This window comes from Nelumbo lutea, chromosome 4, assembly GCF_056320005.1.
Source record: "Nelumbo lutea isolate HS-2025 chromosome 4, American lotus-T2T, whole genome shotgun sequence".
NCBI classification, from domain to species: Eukaryota; Viridiplantae; Streptophyta; class Magnoliopsida; order Proteales; family Nelumbonaceae; genus Nelumbo; species Nelumbo lutea.
Genome location: NC_142687.1, coordinates 44,547,439 through 44,558,118, shown reverse-complemented (window position 1 = coordinate 44,558,118; position 10,680 = coordinate 44,547,439).

The following is a 10,680-nucleotide window of genomic DNA, read 5'->3' as shown; positions in this document are numbered from 1 at the left end:
CCACCTCTATAGTTTTATATATTTACTAAAACCTATCTTCTAATTTGTGTAGTTCCATATTGGAATGGTGAAATGAGCTCTTAAAATGAGGGGAAATGTGGAGTGATATAGGCAAGGTTTTTATTCCAAAAATACCCATAGCAAATTCTCATATCATCATGCACAATTCACACATTCTCTAGATTAAGACCCCGCTTGGTTCGTAGGAATAGGGGTCTGGAATCAGAATTAGGATCATGGTTTTCGAACCATTGTTGACCTGGACAGTTAGACCATTTTTCCCGGGAACCATCCATGCAACCAGTTCTGCTTTACCCCAAACTCGGTTCCTGGCCAAAAACTGTTGAATCAGTCAACGACCTATTGACTCGGGCGGTTGAACCGTCAACCCATTCAACGGTTTTGGCATTTTTTATTTTTAATTGTTTTTTTATTTTTTTATTTTTTTGTTAGAGCAGGCCATCCATTCGAATTGGACAGTCGAACGGTCGACCTAGAAACGGTGGCCAGAATGGTTTTGTTTTCAAGTAGTTTTTTAAAATCATGATCAGAATGGGCTATTTTGATTCAAATTGTTTGGTTGGTGGAATCAGAATCCCATTCCCATTCCTGCTGGAATAGCATTCCCCCATTTGAGGGCATGACCATTCCATGTGCCTCCCTTGTAAATGAAATTCCACTCCTATTGATTTCAATTTCCATTCTCATTCCTGTCTGAACCAAACAGACTATAGAAATAGATCATTCCGATTAGACTCTAATTTCAATTGTGATTCCAACTGTGAACCAAACAGACCCTAAGTTATAATGTGCATGTGGGTATAGGGGGAGGGTTTTGTTTCTAAAATATTGCAGATTAATATGAGAGCTACCGAGTTTATTTTCTGGAATAGAAACCGGAATTCATGCCCTTTCACATTTGTCACAATTTTTAAAAGGTCATATGACCATTTCAAAGCACAAATACAAATAGTTAGAAGGTTAAAAAGTAAAATGGTTGAAAATCATAGGGGGTGTTTTAGTAATATACAAACTATAAGATAGATTTTAATAAATATATGAAACTATTGGTGAAAATATAACCAATTCAAAGGTTAGACAAATAAAGCAGTTGCCAACTATAGGAGTGTTTTAATAATATAAACTATAGAATAAGATTTAGTAAATATGTAAAATTACCTTATTTTTTTAATTCCTTTAAATAACTCTAAATTAGTGTTGATATAGAACTTGGTGAGTTCTTCAATATCAAATAAGCTAATCCATTGTGGAAATCCAAGTCAAGTTCTGCTTTTTTAATTAAGAGATAAGATGATGAAGTGACTATTATTATAATTAGTGCAAGGACTAATCATATGGCACTCTGTCTCCATGTCTAAAGCTGGTGGAGTCCATTCCAACAAAAAGCTTTCGTTCCAATATCAAACAAAGCAAGAAATATTAATAAAGTACGATCTCCTAACTCATCCAAACTGGATGCCATGTTTATCCTATTGAAACCCTAACAAGTTCTTCATTTTTGTTTTATTTTATTGATGACCATGATTTTGCATGCACAGCATGCCACCAGGGCTCCGGGCATATATGCATATCCTGAACCGGCTTTGGCTCAGGGAGTCAGATTTGGTGCCCGTTTGGGAGTGCTGGAGTCAGTGGCTTCTAGATTTCTGAGATGGGTCCCACATAAATAGCCTATAACGTATGTTCGATGAAAAATCGGAAGAGCCCAAATCGATTGTCAGTTATCCAGCTTCTTTGAATAGCTTATCTAGAGTACTTCAGCATAACTGAGTCTTCAGCTCATCCCTTCCAAAGAAGGCCCTCTATACATAGTTTGCTTTTAAGTCTTGCTGCCAGCCGGATGAATTAGTGGCTGTGTTGTGGTTAAATTTGGCTCTGGAATTTTGTACTAACATTACTTATAGGTTTTCTGGGTGGGCCCCACCTCCCAAAGCCAAAAGGCACAGCATGACAGTCCTCCCAAATGGGTACTTTAGACTGAAGTTTGGCTTAAAAGTGAGGTTTTATGAGTAAATTAATCTCAGAGCTTGTTCAAGAAAACAGGAAATGGCCTGACCCCTGATAGCCTGGTTTGGCTAGAATAAATTTGGGCCAAACCAAAACGGTAATTAGCATGCTTTATTTGAATTGGGTTAATTTGCTTTCTTCGATCTAGTGTTGGTAAGAACATTTGGATCACATTGGAATTGTTTATTGGGTTAACTCAATAAAACCGGAGGTCAAAGCATGCACTTACAATAGACCTGTCAGTGTACTTAATTATTTAGGCTGCGTTTAGAATCGGTCTAAAACGTTATCGGTGTAAAAGTACATTGATGATGTTATACACTGAATCATGAAAGTGACCATTGCTTTTTGAAAAATGTGATGGGTGAAGAGTATAAAGTTTTACATTGATAAAATCGATGTAATATTTACATTGACAATTGATGTAAAATTTACATCAATATTAATATAAAACTTTATGTTTAATAGGTTTTATATCGACATAAAACATCACTCCATTTAAATGCATGTAAAACTGAATTGAAGTGGAATTTTATGTCAATCATGATTATACTTTTCTTTTAAATACGTACAAAATTGAACCGATGTAAACTTTTACACCGATTCCAAATGCAGCCTTATGGAGTGGGAAACCAGACCAACCAATTTAATGGAAATAAGAGTTCCTTGGAATGAATCTTGATCATATTCATTATTATAATGATAATATAATATTGCTATATATGCCGATTGACAAAATCCTTCTGTTTTAACATTATATCCTTTCTATCTTAATACTAGAATAACTAAAAATCCTTTCTTAAGGATAATCAGGGTGTTTTGCCACGTGGACCTTCGAAGAAAATTTTGACACATAACCTATGTGTGCAATGCTAAACCATTATAACGATTTTACTAATGGGTTATAACACTACAGGCTGTTTAACAAAAGCTGAAATAGATGAACAGAATGACCAATCACTTTGTCTTTTAAGATAAATAATCTGTTAATGAGGTTATAATTAAGCTCTGTATTGGTTTGAAGCTGAATTGGATTGATTAATAGACAAAGCAATAAGTCATTCAGTTCAGCCACTCCAGCCATCATCAAATGCCCCTAATCTTTGAAAAAGGAACAAATTCTTTATTGCATACAAAATGAAGTGGAAATACCTTTATGAGATACTGCTTTCTTTATTTGTAAAACTTATGGCCTAACTCTTGAACATGGGAGGGTAAAAAAGCACCCATGTGTAGAAGTGAGGATGCTCAAGGAACATTTTTGCTTTCCTGCACATCTTTGAGGAGACAAATTAGATTCCACACTGAACCATACCAAGAGCAAGGGAATAGAAGAAGAATAATGAGGTGATCTGTCCCACAGTCTAAAGATGGAAATGAATCAAATTACAGTGCAGAACTTAGAAATCTACTTGTTAACTGAGTTCTTTTTTTTTTGATGAATTGTTAACTGAATTCTTTTGAACTCAGTTTTATATGGAAGAGCTAGAAATTGACAACCAGAAGATGCTAGAATAGGCTTTAAAGTTTAAAGCCACTTAAAAGTGAGCAAAGCATCTCCTCTCTACTAAGTGCAAACCTATAAATGTGGGACCTACCAAAAGGTGAATACCTAGGGATTGTATAGTTTAATGGTCTCAAAGAATGAAGTTGAGCAGATGGGGTGGACTTATAACTGCTAGTGTGGGACTGCATGACAAGCCCTCATTTCTACCCATGGCTATTTTTATTCAATGGCAGAAAAAAATTAAAAATAAATGAAGTCTGGGAAAATTGTTTGAATTTTTATAAAAAAAAATCCAATTTCATTTTCCTTTTATGTTTCTTCTATCCATTTTAAAGGAAGGATGAGAGCAAGTCTTTTTCCTAAGGCTGTGTTTGGTTTAAAGGAAAAAGTAGGGAGAGGAAAGAAAAAGTAAGGAAACCTTTACAAATTTTGTATGGATTTCCTTACCTTTTCCTTCAAACCAAACATAGCCTAAAGGTATCTTTACTTCTTGGATGCAATTAATCTTTCTTATTGAAATATTACAGCCATTATTTCTGTCCCTTTTCCAGCAAAGTTTTGTTATCTGCCTTTCTTAATTTGTTTTGATGTAAGTAAAGGAGCATAGTTTTCATTGTAAAAAGGGGAAAAATGCAGCATATTTCAGCCTGAAAATTTCCTCATTAATTTCATGTTAAAACAAATGGGGGCACTATGCAAAATTGATAGAACAAATATTCCGACTGAAATATTTCAGCTATTAGTTTTATCTCCCCTCGGAAATGAAAAATGTCATTTTCAGACACTTTTAATTTGGTGTGATGTATTTGAAAAGGAAAAACAACTTCATTGTGAAAGAAGCAAAAATACAGCTTAAATGTTTCAACATAAAATAGCTTCCTTCCATTTTAATTTGTTTCCATGTAAATTAAATAACAAGGAAAACAAACTTTTAAGTGCATATAGAAGACGTGAAAATACAGCTCAAAATATTTCAACTTGAAAAAATTTTCCATTCATTTTAATAGGGGTGCAAGTCAGGCAGGTTGGGCTGGGTTTATGGTCAACCTGGGCCCAACCTTAAAATTTGGGCTTAAGGCCCGAGCCCGAGGTTAAGCCCGATTTTCCCAACCCACACTGTAATTTGATGCACTTGAGTTGGGCTCGGTTTGGTTAATGAATTCACTCTAAAAGTATACATACATACATATATACATATATGCATACAATACATATATATACATGTGTATAATTGGGCCGGGTTCGGGTTACCTAAGGACTAGGCTTGGGCCTGGCCCGAAAAATAAAAAGCTCAATTTCTTAGGCCCAGGCCGAACCTGTGTAGTTGGGCCGGTTCATGCTTGGGTTGAGCCTGCCCAAGTTGCACCCCTACATTTTACAATGAAAAATGAATATTAAATAACAAAAAAAAGAAAAAGAAAAGGAAATTTCCCAATAATAAAATTGCCTTGGGACTCTAGCTCTTCAACTAACCATTTCTCTTTCAGTAAAAACTGTTATTTTTTGCCCTTGATCTCCTTGATCCAAATAGGCCCTTTATGATGGAAGCCTCAAAACCCATAATGACAATGACAAAACTCCAAAAAAGGAACCAAAACAAAAACAATGAGACCCACGAGGCCTTATTTTTAGCCTAAGGTCCCGGGAGTCTGTATGAACTTCTAGAATTGTTGGAGACAACCCAAAGCAGTTTCTCTATCAGTCTCCACTCATCTTCCTCCTTTTCTTCTTCTTCTTCTTCCAAGTTCAAACTTTCAAAGACATTTTTCTCTGTTAAGATCTGAAAAGAAGGACCTATCTGGAGAGTAAAGAGAGAGGGAGTAGGTTTGGTACCTATTGATCTGGGGGGTTAGGAGAAGGTAATAGTCACGGGTTATATATCCTTTTCCTTTCCTTACCAACCAAATATGCATGTCAAAATAATGGTTTAAACTTGTGGTCCATGAGCTTCAATTACTGACACTAGGCAATATCCCCCCCCCCCAAAAAAAAGCTGTTTCACTGGTTGTCAGTTGGAGCCATTCATGGGAATGCTCTCATGGGTAGTCCATGGGCACCTCAAGTGTATCACCCATTAGCTTTGAAAACTGAAAAAAACAGGATTTGTTTTTACTTTTTTGTTTTCTGATATCTGAAACATCAAAGGGCTATATACATAATGGGGTTCACAAGGGTTGTCCTAGAGGAGTGATCCTGTTCACTCACGGCTTCTCAAGTTGAGGTGGCCAAGAAAGATCATTCTTCAGTGAGGGGACCCTCTCGATTAGCTAAATGGGTTGTGCCTTGGTTCATCTCAGAATTAGGGGATTAGTCTTCAAATGCATAATGAAATTCTCTTTTGGCCAAGTGGGTGAGGTCCCTTGGTTATATGTATGCATATAAACATCACTTAAGAAAACTTTTACCAAGTGAAACCCAAATTGGTACTTCATCTCCTACTGCCAGTGTTGCATGGACACCACAAGAGTCAGAATCCAATGCATATCTGAGGGTCTGACTAAGAAAAATGGAGAAACATGGACTGGGGGACATACAGAAACAGTATCTGTTTACCAATGCAACTACTCCAACATCATATACCAGAGAGAGAGAGAGCTATGGGTTGAAGGAGACATCCCTTGAAAACATGATATGCGTCTAATATAGACAACTCATTCATTCAGGAGAGTCCATGCGACATTGCTTACTGCTTCAATCTTTTTCGTCTATATATGTTCTACGCATGAGCCGATAGGTGTGTGAAAAATCATGTAATTAGAATATGCTTTCTATATATACACCTTTGCAGTAAAGCCGATATGTAGTTTTTTTACCTTTTGACAGGATTTCGTGTGATTTTTTCAAGCTAAGGGGTGAATTTACCTAATCAAAATTGTCGTGTATTGGGTTTTAAATGGGGGTTAACTTCAAATCAAATTATTAGGAGAAGCAACAGACACAACACAAAAAAAAAATTAAAAATTTGAAATTTAACCTTATAAGTATTACCCAGATGATTTTTAGGATAAAACATTAAAACTAGTCATAGACAATAACCTTTTATAAACAATACAGATTAGGTTATGCAATTTTCTATTCAAGACAACTACCTCTAAATGAATAGAAAACAAAGAGATCCAGATGAACTATCCAAATAAAAAGTAAAGGTGACAAGAATAGGATGGTGACAACAGAAAAACTTTGGCTGTTAAAAACATTTTTGGGAATGCCACGTTATCACAAAGTGGGGTAAAATAGTAATTCCCCCTATTTCTTTTTAGCCATAATGGTCATCTGTACCAATTAAGTATTTCACAAAAAAAAAAAAAAAAAAAAAAAAACGAGAAGTGGTTCCAAAAATCTTCTGCACCTTTATTCTCTTTGTCTTGAATTTTCTAAGACAAATCCTAGCTCTAGCTATTGCAGATTTGCTTTGATCATCAAGCATCCAATTCCAAGGAAAACCAAATTAATATGATTTCATTTCATTTAACCTCCAAACACCCACCTAATCATCAATTAGGCAAATTTGTGGCTAAAGGGCAATTAACTGATATTTCCAGCAAATCAGTGGGACTTACGTACGGCTAGAGGTGTAAATCGGGCCGGCATGGCACAGTCAGCGGGCAGCCCATGTTTTTGGTGGACCGAGTCGGACCATGCTTCCCTCCTAGGATACTTCGGGGGATCAGGTCAGGCTGATTTGTGGGCTGAGCCTTGGGCCAAGCCAGACCATAAACTGGGTCAAGCCACGAGGGGTATATTTTTTAAAAAATAATGAAAATTTTAAAGTAAATTAACAAAATAGGCAAAAAATAAATAGGCAAAAAATTAAAAAATCTTAAAATTTTATTTTATATGAATTTTAATGAATATAATTGTTTATATATGCAATAATAAAATGAAATAGCATAATAAAATTGAAAATAAAAGTTTATATATATATATATATATATATATTGCATATATTAATATATTATATATTATATCAAATCGGCCCATGGCATGGTCCGATTTACACCTCTACCTACAGTCTCTTCTGCATCGGCAATTAAATCATTCAACTTCCTAATCCGGACTGGACCAGATGGTCGAACCGGAAAAACCAAGAATGAATGGTTCCGTTTTACCCCAGAACCGTCATTTTGGCCAAAAACCATTAACTTGGTCAGCAAATTGCTGGCCCAATTATTATTATTTTTTTTTGTTAGAATGGGCCATCCATTCGATTTGAAAGGTCGGACCATTCAACCCAGGAACTGGACCCCTGAACAGTTCATTGTCCGGTTTGGTTTTAAAAACCTTGGATTAAACAGCTCACGTTAAGCAATGGATTTATGGGTGGCTGAAGTAGGATGAATTGAAAAACCCTGATTCTTAAATGTTTCTGTGTCTGTTTTCATTTATTACCAGAAAAAAAAATCCTTTGTTTTGTTTAAATTTATAGAGAAAACGAGATGCATTTTGACATTTCCTTCTCTGTACCTTTTACCCAACTCATGCAAGGGACCCATTTCCTTTTACCTAAACAAAAAAGGAAACAAAGCTTCAGAATAATAAATTCGTTCTTGGGTCTCCTTGATTGTTCAATTTCTATTTCCCTTTTCAGTAAAATCTGTTCTTTTGGTTCCGCTTTAGGCAAACAAGCACCCTATAATGTAAACCACAGAGTCTATAGAAATGGTGACAAGAAAAAGCCAAAAAAGAACCAAAACCAATGGACGAGAGCCCCGAGGCCTGCCTTAGCGCCTAAGGTCGTGTATGGAGTGTGGGGAATCTATGAATTTTCTAGAATTGGTGAAGACAACCCAATACAGTATTTTCTACCAGTCTGCTGATCTTACTCTTCTTTGGTATCTATTGAATGCTTACTAGGAGACTGTAGTAGACTAGTAGTCACGGGCTATACCCTTTTTCTTTATTAATACAAATAAATACGCCAATTAATGGTCTATGCTTTGTGGCCCATTTGCATCAGTGGGCCCTACCACATTACACTTTGCAGAATAGCCCACTAAAGCCTTTTCACAAACTGGTAATCTACCTGAACCATTCAAAGGAAGGGGCTTTTCCTCCTCCCGAACCCGTCAACTAAAACCAAGGGCTAAGGTTTCACTGTTTCAGTTTAGCGGTAGCTTGCTCTCTGGACTAGCTAAATGGACATTGCCGTAGCCCATTTCAGCACATAGCTTACTCTAAATTGCACTTTTAACGCAAAAAGCTAGGCTATCTTTTGCCAAATGATGGATGTCCTCTGGAAGAACTAAGGCAATTTCTGCCAAGTAAATGTGAACTATATGTAACCCTACTAGATTGCCTTGCAATCTCAGTTTCACTGTGCCACAAAAACATTGTCTAGAAACCATTTGCTGCCATGAAATTGTGAAGTACAAGTGATCCTACTAGATGGTGAGTTTCATCATAAAAAGAGAAAGCGACTGTTCAACCAAATGCCTTGCCCTCATATTGTGACTTCTGAAACTCAGACAGGCTGATCCAGGGCCTGCAGCCCTGCAGCCCTGCACCCTTATATAATTCGTTACAGTGTCACTCATAATGGCAGCATGGACCTCGGTATGATGAACCCACCAACTTGGGCAACCTGTCAACAATTGATATCACCATGCTAAATTGTGTCTCCAGTAGAACTGTAAACAGTATCTGAAACTGAATATCCAAGTTCAAATCCAGATTTGGATCTTAAATATGCCATCTATTTATATTCGGATTGAATCTAGATCTACTCCACTTTTGATCTGGTTAAAATTAAATCCAGAAATAATGCTATATTTACTAAAATATCTATATAAAAGAAAATATTTACTAGCAAAGATGATTTTAAGTATCATTTTTTAAGGGTTGTAGCATCATGTTTGAATCTGGGTTGATCTGACCCGCACTATCTTGACAGAGCGAAAGATGGGCCAGATTGGACTGAAGAGTCTGACTGAGTACCCATCTGGGTTTCAAAAACTTGCTATATAATAGAAGAAAAGGCCATGCACAGAGGGTTGTCAACAAGAACAAAATTTAATGCTTACTGAGATCCATTCCTTCAGTCATCTGTATAATTTATTAGCTTACAAAGAAGAAAACAAACAATTGGTAGTAGGGATCATCGGATCTCAGGGTACTCTTGCCTTTTAATCGATTGTGACCATTGCTTGATTAATTACTGTCCTGCCTTCAGTCATCTGTATAATTTATTAGCTTACAAAGAAGAAAACAAACAATTGATAGTAGGGAACATCGGATCTCAGGGTACTCCTCTTGCCTTCAATCGATTGTGACCATTGCTTGATTAATTACTGTCCTGCCCATTTCAGTTTAAAACACTATCGTAGTCTGAATCAACATATGGTTGAAACGATCATCGCATAGTACTTCAATCTTTTTCCTTGGAAATACTATAACATGATATAAAACCAATTTTTTTCTGAGGCACTAAATATGCACTTGGAGACATATAATAAGTTACAGAAAACTAAATTAAGTTGAATAAAATGACTATGTGTAGGTGTACTGCTCAACACAATTCCTTGAACTGTGTAACATAAATGTATGCCTCCCCTGTTTTCAAACAGTGGATTTTTACATAAGCACTCCAGAATGCATGAACCCAGTGAAAATATGCCACTCTGAATCATCTCATGGAATGAATGACCACATAACAATGGTACAAAGCCCATCACAATCTACTAATTATATTAAACCAGTTCTCTCTCTCTCTCTCTCTCTCTCTCTCTCTCTCTCTCTCTCTCTCGTATGTGTGTGTGTGTGTGTGCATATTGTTGGCATGTACTGCATATCCAAGTCAATGAGCTACCTGTTTCTCATAATAAGTATGCACGCATTGTAAGTCTCTAAGATGTTGTATCATTTATATTTGTCAGAATGGGATACTGATCTCTCCTTACAGAGTTTTTTTTTTTCCGGTTTACAACTCAATGCATCTAATACAATTACTACAAGAGACAAATGCTACAAAGGTGAACTTGAATCAACTGTGTATATGCCACTTGTGATACCTTTACTACCCACGTAAACACATTTGCAATGTTTGAATCTACCTGAAACTTTATACCTTTAAGTTCCTTAATTCTCTTACAGCCAGATCCGCCAGATGTATTCTTGTTTTGATCTCCTAGCTCATTAGTTTAAAGCAG